Here is a 9,048-nt window from a genome sequence, read left to right as displayed (position 1 = left end):
TCAGAAGCCTTCAAAACAGGAAATCATGCTGTTGACATCGGATGAAGATCTAAGTCTATTAATCTGTGCAGGAGTATGCCTTTGGAGTTAATACTTTTGGAGATAAAAGATGAGCAAAAAATATTTCCTCCATTATTTGACAAGTGAACACTTCAGTAAATTCTTATTTAGAGGTGGGGGCACAAAGAAGACAACACACTGGTAGCTTCCACAGATTCCACACAAGATCTTTCACCCATGAGGAAGGAATATTATGAATTGCAATAGTGTTTACCTTTGACCTACATAAAAGAAGATCAGTCCCAGAAGGAGAGTCAAGCACACACCAAGTAAAAGGGAATACAAAGGAACTCAGATTTCTCTTTTAATCTGTATGGGCTAACAGGCTAACATCCTAAGTCATGTTAAGAATCTATTTCCCTTAGCATTATATATCCATCTTAGGATCTTGGTGTTTTGGTGAACATTTCACTGCACAAAATATCCCAAAACGTAGTAGCTTAAGCCAGCCATTTTATTTTGCTCACTATTACGTGGGTCAGGCATTCAGGAAGGGCTTGGCTGGACAGTTCATCTTTGATCCACGTGATATCAGCTCAGGTTTTGGGGACCAGAGGCTCCTGTCCAAGATGGCTTCTCCACTTACATGTCTGGTACCTCTGTGCTCCTTGGCATCTCTCTCTCTCTCTCTCTCTTTCTCTTTGTCTCTCCCTCCCTCCCCATTCCCTTCCTCCCTTCCCACATGGCATCTCATCCTCCAGAACCTTTACATGTGGGTTGGCTGGCTCCTAAGAGGCAGGAAGTAGAAGAAGTCAAGCCAGCTAATGGCCATGCCCAGAACAATGAATGTTGATTCCCCTGAATTCTGTTGGTGAACACAGCCACAGGGCCTGCCCACATTCAAGGGCTGTGGACACATAGACTCCTCCTCTTACTGGGGCACAGCAGAAAGATATGTGGGATGAGAGGTATTGTTGTCACTTTTGGAAACTATCATTTGTCACAGGAAGAAACAAAAACCTAAAAGCTATGCTTAAGAAAGTTTTTATTGTTGTTACAACATCATCTATAAAGTGTTCATTTTCCATTCTGATAGCAAAGGTTGCATTTCTGTCATAAATCCCACTTCCTCTATGCCCGCTGGGAACCTCCATGAGAGTCCCTTTGTTCAAGCACCCACTCTTCCCTGAAGCCCACCAGACCATCCATCACCCTTGCTCTCGGCCTCCAGCCCTGTGCTCACCTCTCGGACACCACTTGTCTAACGTTCCTTGTGCACTCTCACTGCTGGATTGTGAGTCAAGGCAATAATTGTGTCTTTGTCCTATTTGTCTCTATAACTTTTAAGTGACTTTTTTTTTTTTTTTTTTTTTTTTTGAGATGGAGTCTCACTCGGTCCCCCAGGCTGGAGTGTAGTGGCGCGATCTCAGCTCACTGCAAGCTCCGCCTCCTGGGTTCACACCATTCTCCTGCTTCAGCCTCCAGAGTAGCTGGGACTACAGGCGCCCGCCACCACGCCCAACTAATTTTTTTTGTATTTTTAGTAGAGACAGGGTTTCACAATGTTAGCCAGGATGGTCTGGATCTCCTGACCTGGTGATCCACCCGCCTCAGCCTCCCAAAGTGCTGGGATTACAGGTGTGAGCCACTGCGCCCGGCCCCTTTAAGTGAGTTTCTTAAAGCTCGGTTCACTTACATTAACTGACTTAATAAATGAGTGAATGTTAGCCTGATTCCAGGAGCTTGGCTCAATAGTTTCGTTCATGTTAGTTCAGATAAGTGAATATAAACTGGAAAGGCAAGACTGGTGTGTGGGTGGGAGTGTTTTAGTCTCCAGAAGTGGCAGAGAGAACCTGGATTTTCAGATGCAAAGGTAGGGATAAGGAAGTCATCAAGTCAGGGTGAGCCAGCTTTAGCTCTAACTTTCCCACTGCCATCATCTTACGATTTTGGCTCCCTGGAGACAGTTCCTACACCAACATGGCTGCAGGTCGGTGGCCTTGGAAAGACTCCTTCTGTTATTCAGAACACTGGCATGTGCAGATACACACATGCATGCCTATCTATTTATCTATATCTATCTGTCTACCTAGAGAGAGAGAGAGAGGGAGAGAGAAAAAGGCACTGAAAACATGACTTTGATAGTAATATTACTGATCAACATTACAGCCTTTTTGTAGGGAAGTTAAAGACTAGAATTACTCTAATACTTCTCAAATCTAGGACATATTACAGTGCATTTTACATATATAATTTTCTTCAAATACATTTCACCAATAAACAAAAAACCTGAGAAGGTTGAGAAGGCTTTTATTCTACTTGCATGGGGGTGAAATGAATCCACATCTCCTTCAACTGATAATACCACTGATAAGAGAATTGAAGAGCTGCAAATAGCAGCTAACTAGCTTGTTTATCTCCAGAAAATATGATTTAATTAAACATTGTTTTCAGCAGCTTGTACCAATCAAAGAATTAGGACTTCTCTGGCTGCCAATTAGAGCCTCTTAGGAGGAAATTATCTGGAAGAAAGATAATTTTCTCCACCTTGAGCTGGGAGTCAGGGAAAATATGAAAACAAATATTTTTGGTTTTATGTTTAGCAATTTTAAAATTTCATATTTAGCTCTACAGTGTCTATTTTTTCCTTTAGGCCAAATGTCATTTTTGCTCAGAACATTGCAAGGTAATTTTCTGGCACTTTAATTGCGTTTCTGTAGTTTATCACCTTTGAGCTTTGCCTACTGTCCAGAATGGTTTATTTGTTACACCGAGGAGAATGTAGACAAAAGTTTGTGCTTGCCTAGTTGGGAAGCAGATTAGAATCCCCAGATAAAAAGGGTAAGTTAGTGGTCTGCTCTGAGCAGAAAGTCCTGCAGCTGGGGACAGTGAGGTCACCGGAGGCTCTAATACTACAGGAGACTTAGAAAACCCCTCCCAAATTCAGCACCATTTAACATGCTTATCTGATAAAATTGGTTGCACCAAAGCTATCAGACATGAGGTTGGGAAATGACTGATTTGGGGTAAGAGGACCCACTGAATCAAAGGGATGGTGGCACCATTCAGACGGAATGCAAACCAGGGAGTCCAATGAGACCTCCTGAAGGAGCACAGACATGTGGTTTTGGGCTGGAGAGCTCTCTGAACCCCTGGGTGAATGGCTCTCCCAAGGCAAAGCCAGTGAGAGATGGCCAAGAGCTGCCCTGTGCACTTCAATCCACATATGCTTTTTCAGGGAGCTTGCAAGTTATGTGTTCATCACATGTCTATTATATGAACTGCCCGAAGGAGTTCTATGAGAAAAGTGAAGACATAGCCTGTGCATTGTTAGGCAAAATATTCTTGCATGTGGGTATCAGAGTCCTTACAAAGGATTTTTAAATTTTCATTTTATGGGGGGGCCAACTGTGTGTATGTACATGCCAGACAGGTGATAGAGGTGATACATTGATAGACACTAGGGAGATAGGTAGTAGGCAGATAGATTGTGTATATTTCTGACATTATTATGGAAGTTAGTGGCACATATTCAAACACATTTCTGAGCCTTTTCTCAGTGCCAAGCTCTGTACTAGGTGCCATATGGGGTTATAGAAATGAGTAAGCTACAACACCAATTCCACAGATGCTATAGCTTCGTGGGAAAGAGAGATAAACACATAAATATTGATATGAAGTACATTTTGATAAGGCTATGATAAAGACACAGCTGAAGTACTGTGAAAGTAGCTGGAGAGATAACACTCTAATTGGCAATTTTTGGAAAGGCTTTGTGAAAGAACAGGCAGTGGGCCTGGGCCTGGAGAATGCAGGAGCTTGGCAGGCAGCAATCAGGGTAGAGGATCAGGTAGTGGAGGGATTCCGGGAAGAGGGAAATGTATGAGCAAAATTATACCTGGAGAAGATACAGGTCTTGCATGGGAAAAGGCATCACTGGGTTGATGAGGGCAGAATCTAGGGGGAAGAGGCTGTAGATGATGGAGGAAGATGGAGGAAAAAGGTAGATTATGGTGATTCCACAGAATCACATCTGGATGCTCTAATTTATTGAATCTGGGCTTTGCTTGGTAGACACAGAGGAGCCACTGAAGGTGTCTAAGTTGGGGTTGGAGTATGTTTTGTGTGTGTGGGCAGGTGTGTGCTTGAGTGTGTGTATGTGTGTGCACACAAGCAAGTGTGGTGAGTGTATTTGTGTGAAATGTCAGAAAGAGAGAGAGATGGGGTGGAGGAAGAAGGAGACAGAGAGACAGAGATCTGTGCTTTAAAAAATACTGGGTTGGCAGTTTGGTGGTTACAGGGACATGAATGGAAGCAGGGCAGGCTAGGTAGGGCGTTGCAGTCATTCAGCTCGGAGCTAATGAGATCCTACAAAAAGGAAGTGGACACAGTTAAAAGGGAGGCAGGTTTAAGTTTTATTATGAAGCAAACTTGCTAGGGTTTGCTAACATTAGAATGGGGGTGAAGGCATGGGAAGTATGAATAGGGGCTCTGAAACACCAAACTGGCATAGTCTTGCCATGCCTGAGATGGGGAAGGAGAAGAAGGAACAAGTTTGCATATCCAAGTATTCATTCATTAATTGGATTAATGGCAAATCTGTGGCAAACGATTATTGAGCATGCTGCAGGCACTGAACTAGGGACTGAGATATAAGGACTAGGGCAGATATGGTGCTCCAGGGGCTTGGAGCAGGACATCATGAGAGTAATTAGGTTCCAAGTTAGAGATTTGGGAGTTGTTCTAGAAGTGATCCATGAGTCCAGGGGAATAAATGGTTCATTAGGGAGGAAGTACTTTGGCAATCTGTGGGAAGAAGGTTGTGGAGTCCTGATAAGATACATAAGCAACAATGTAGAAGGGCCCCAGTTGTGGGAGGGCCCCCAGTGGGAAAGAACAATGAGCAATTGTTCTGAGGGATGGCTAATCACAAACCCACAGGCACAAGAACCTTCTTTCTAGGGCACAACCACCTCCCTCGTTCCCCACGAAGCCCCCTCCAGCATGATCCTTTGACACTTCTCCCCAGTCCATCTCTGCAGACAGCCCCTTCTCTACTGTGATGCCCATTGCAGCCTTGCAATGTATTTTCATAGTTTAATAAATCTGCCTTTCTTTACCTACAACTGTCTTGGTACATTCCTTTACTGCCTCAGTCACTGGCCCCAGATAGTAGCTACCTGTGACAAAGATCTCATAAAGTTATTTGATCCCCTCATTCTCAACACTTAATTCAGCATGACTTAATAAATCTCTTTGCTTTTTTCTTTTCTCCTTTCCTTTTCCCTTTCTTTCTCCTTCCTTCCTTCCTTCCTTCCTTCCTTCCTTCCTTCCTTCCTTCCTTCCTTCCCTCCCTCCCTCCCTCCCTTTTTTTTCTTTCCTTCCTTCCTTCTTAGAAAAAGAGCACTAAGAAAGAGTGATTGTTTCAGGGATTCTCCCCACTAAGGAGAAATGCACACTTGTGCGTGCATGCATGCACACATGTGTGTACACATACTTATGTATAGCCATTTGGTTCCTGAAAGATATGTGAGTTAAGCTAAAGCATCTTAGCCTCCTTGCAAGAACACCTATTCTTTACCTTTCCCTGATTGCAATGTTTCAGGCACAAATATTTTAATTTTTCTTAAGTGAGATTCACCTAGATGCAACTTTTCTTGAACCTAGTTAAAGTAATAAGAGACAATCACATTGGAGAATTGCTTTTCAAGAAGCATATTGGGGTGTTTGGGCTCTGAGCTTGTGGTAGTCCACACTTTCACAATCTCTTCTCCCTATCAGCACCGTGGCCGCTGCTGCATTGTTCTCCCAGTCCTTAGAGACTGAGCTGCTCAGGTTCATTAATGGCTGGACTTTCCTTGGTATTTGCTTACATAACAATATCAGGACACATATCTTTAATATTTTATCAGGTTTAAAGGGTAGTTTTCCTAACATGGCATTGTGTGGCCTACAGAACAAAGTACGAGGAAGAAAGAAGGGTCTTGGCTTGTACTAAGCAACATGCCTTTAGTATACATTCTGATATTAAACATTTGATTAACTTGATAACAAGACTGCAGGTGGGTATTAAGATGTTGGTTTTCCCCTTATCATAAAGACAGCTATTAAAGAATAGTGTACTTAAGTGCATCTCCCTTAGCTGGTGTAATGGACTCCTGAACATAAAGTCACATAGTCCCAACCTGTGTCTATGCTGCCTGCTTGTTCTGGAGAACCGGGCAGTCTAATTGTTTGATTTGGCTGTTTGCATATGAAAGTGGAGTTCAAATGCTTCTTATAAGTGAACACTTGGAAGGCGAGTGGAAATGTATCCATTAGCTGAAAGATCCGAATGCACTATAGGATGTAGAAGAGCCACTCTACTTGATTATTAAGTGTTTTGCAACCAGAAACTGTAAGTTAACAAGAATAAAATGAAATGACCCAGGAGTGGAACATTTCTTTTAAACCTTCAAATGAGAGAAGCAACACCCGCTGTGGCTACTCTGAGAAATGGCCAGGATCCTTTTAGATATTTTCTAGTTGGCTAGCTGATTATAAAAGAGTGTCTGCTTGGGAAACATCATATAAATAAATATTTCAGTGTTTCCTACCAATTAAAACCACCCTGGGAAACAAGTACTTCCACCTAAATCTTTAAACAATCGAATGTCTCAAGGCTTGCCTTTGAGTAGGCTGGCTCTTAGGATGGGAACCATGATCCTAACTGGAAACATTTGCAGCATGTTCTAGTTTTTTTTCTATGAAAGCTCTTTGGCTCCCTTGCTGTTTGCCTTCTTGATGGTTATATTAAATTAACAATGTTAAAAGAAGGAGTTTTTGAAACTCCAAGGAATTTTCAAATTTGAGTCTCCTGGAGGACTTGTGAAGACACTGCTTGCTTGCCTCACTCCTAGTTTCTGGTTTAAAAAGTCTGAGGAAGAGCATGCAATTTTGCATTTCTTACAGCTTCCCAGGTGATGCAGCTGCTGTTGGTCCCACTGAGAGGTGACAACGTGCTAGCAACCCTCGTTCGCTCTCGGCGCCTCCTCGGCCTCAGCGTCTGCTCTGGCCGCTGGAGGAGCCCTTCAGCCCGCCGCTAAGCTGTGGGGGCCCCTCTCTAGGGCTGGCCCAGGCCGGAGCCGGCTCCCTCTGCTCGCGGGGAGGTATGGAGAGAGAGGCGCGGGCAGGAACCGGGGCTGCATGTTCCGGGTGGGCGTGGGCTCACCCGGGTGGGCTCGGCTTGGCTGGCCGGTGCCTGCTGGGCTTGATCAGAGGCTGGGTCCCGTGTGTGGACCGCCGTTCCCTCTTCGCGGGGTCGTTGGCCCAGTTGGCGGGTCTCCGTCTCTTTCTCGCTTCCCCTCTTCTCCTCTTGGTTGTCTGGGAGGAGCTCCCTCTGGACTGCAGGAGTGCCCGGACTAGGTGCCGCAAAGTCCCCCTGCGTGTGCCAGTTAGAGGTGAAGCCGGCTGGGCTTCTGGGACAGGTGGGGACTTGGAGAACTTTTCTGTCTAGCTAAAGGATTGTAAACACACCAATCAGCACTCTGTGTCTAGCTAAAGATTTGTCAATGCACCAATGAGCACTCTGTCAAAACGGACCAATCAGCTCTCTGTAAAATGGACCAAACCGCAGGATGTAGGTGGGGCCAGATAAGGGAATAAAAACACATCTGTTTTTATTATTGATCTGAAGGATCAAACTCCGGACACACTATCTTTAAGAACTGTAACACTTACTGCAAGGGTCCTAGGCTTCATTCTTGAAGTCAGTGAGACCAAGAATCCACCAGTTCCAGACACACCAGGACCACACTTGGAGTCACAAAATTCAGTGATTTCTCAGACCCCATAGGTGCCCCTAGCAGTCCAGTTAATTTAATGGAAGCTTTTCTTTCACGATAATTGATCAACTAAAAAGAAAAGAAAAGAAAAGAATCCTCTGATTTCCGTTATTCAGAAAATTAGCTAATCTCTACCAGAAAATAAACTTTTTATGACAATCTTAGGTATATTTAATTAGAGTAAGTGGTAGAGAAATGCAACCTGAAATGCTGGATTGGTTTCCCAAGGGAAGTGTGAATTGACTGTTGACATTTCTATTTACGAGTTTTGTTTATCAATGGAATGAGCTGCTACTTGAGAAAAAATTTAAAGTAGGCATTCAAAATGTAAAATATTTCCCCCTGATGGAGACCAGAGGCATAAGTTAGGGCCAAGCAGTGTCACTGGGTAGAAAGAAGGTCTGAGGCAAGTGTTAAAGAGAGGAGTGAAAAAGGAGCAGAGAAAGGCTGAATTAGAAATAATAGTAGATACTGCCTACTACATAGTTTTTTCTATGAAAGCTCTTGGCTGCCTTGCTGTTTGTCTTGATGGGTTATATTAAATTATCAATGTTAAAAGAAGGAGTCTGTAGAGGCAGTATGTTTGAGTGGATGAAACATGTACCGCATCAGTGAGTACCTGTGGTCTTTTTAGGCTCTTTGGTCCTGTTTCTGATACGTCCTTTGTATAATTAAGGTTTCCAAACCAAGGCCACCTGATGGAGAAACTTTAAAGGATATCAAACTTTAAAGTGCTCATGGATGACCTGGGTTCTTATTAAAATGCAGATTCTGGTACATTACATCTGGGGCAGGGCCTGAGGCTCTACATGGCTAACCAGTTCCTAGGTGATGCCAGTGAGGCTGGTCCATGACCACCAAGGCCAGCTTCATGGTCATGAACCAGTGAAGTTGTGCAGAATTGGGCCCTAAAGCATCACATTAATTTCTTCTGATCATTGCTTTATCCTCTTATCTTACAGCCATGACATCAAATATTTGGTTGGCTTGTATAACTGCTGCCACATACTAAGCTAGGGGTTTTGTGTTTCTCTCCACTTGATCTAAGTGGTCCTGACACTTAGATCACAGTTTGTAGCTGGAGATTATTTAGCAAATGCTCTCCTTTGCTGTTTTTCAAGTCTCTTTCTCTGAGACAGGCTTCTTTCTCCTGTGCTAAATTGTAAGTTTGTCTTCGTTTTTCAAATCTCATTAACTGAGTTTTGGGTTTTGAAGTCATCTGTAG

This window comes from Rhinopithecus bieti, unplaced genomic scaffold, assembly GCF_001698545.2.
Source record: "Rhinopithecus bieti isolate Rb0 unplaced genomic scaffold, ASM169854v2 scaffold_13014, whole genome shotgun sequence".
In the NCBI taxonomy this organism is placed as follows: Eukaryota; Metazoa; Chordata; class Mammalia; order Primates; family Cercopithecidae; genus Rhinopithecus; species Rhinopithecus bieti.
This window is presented reverse-complemented; position numbering follows the sequence as displayed.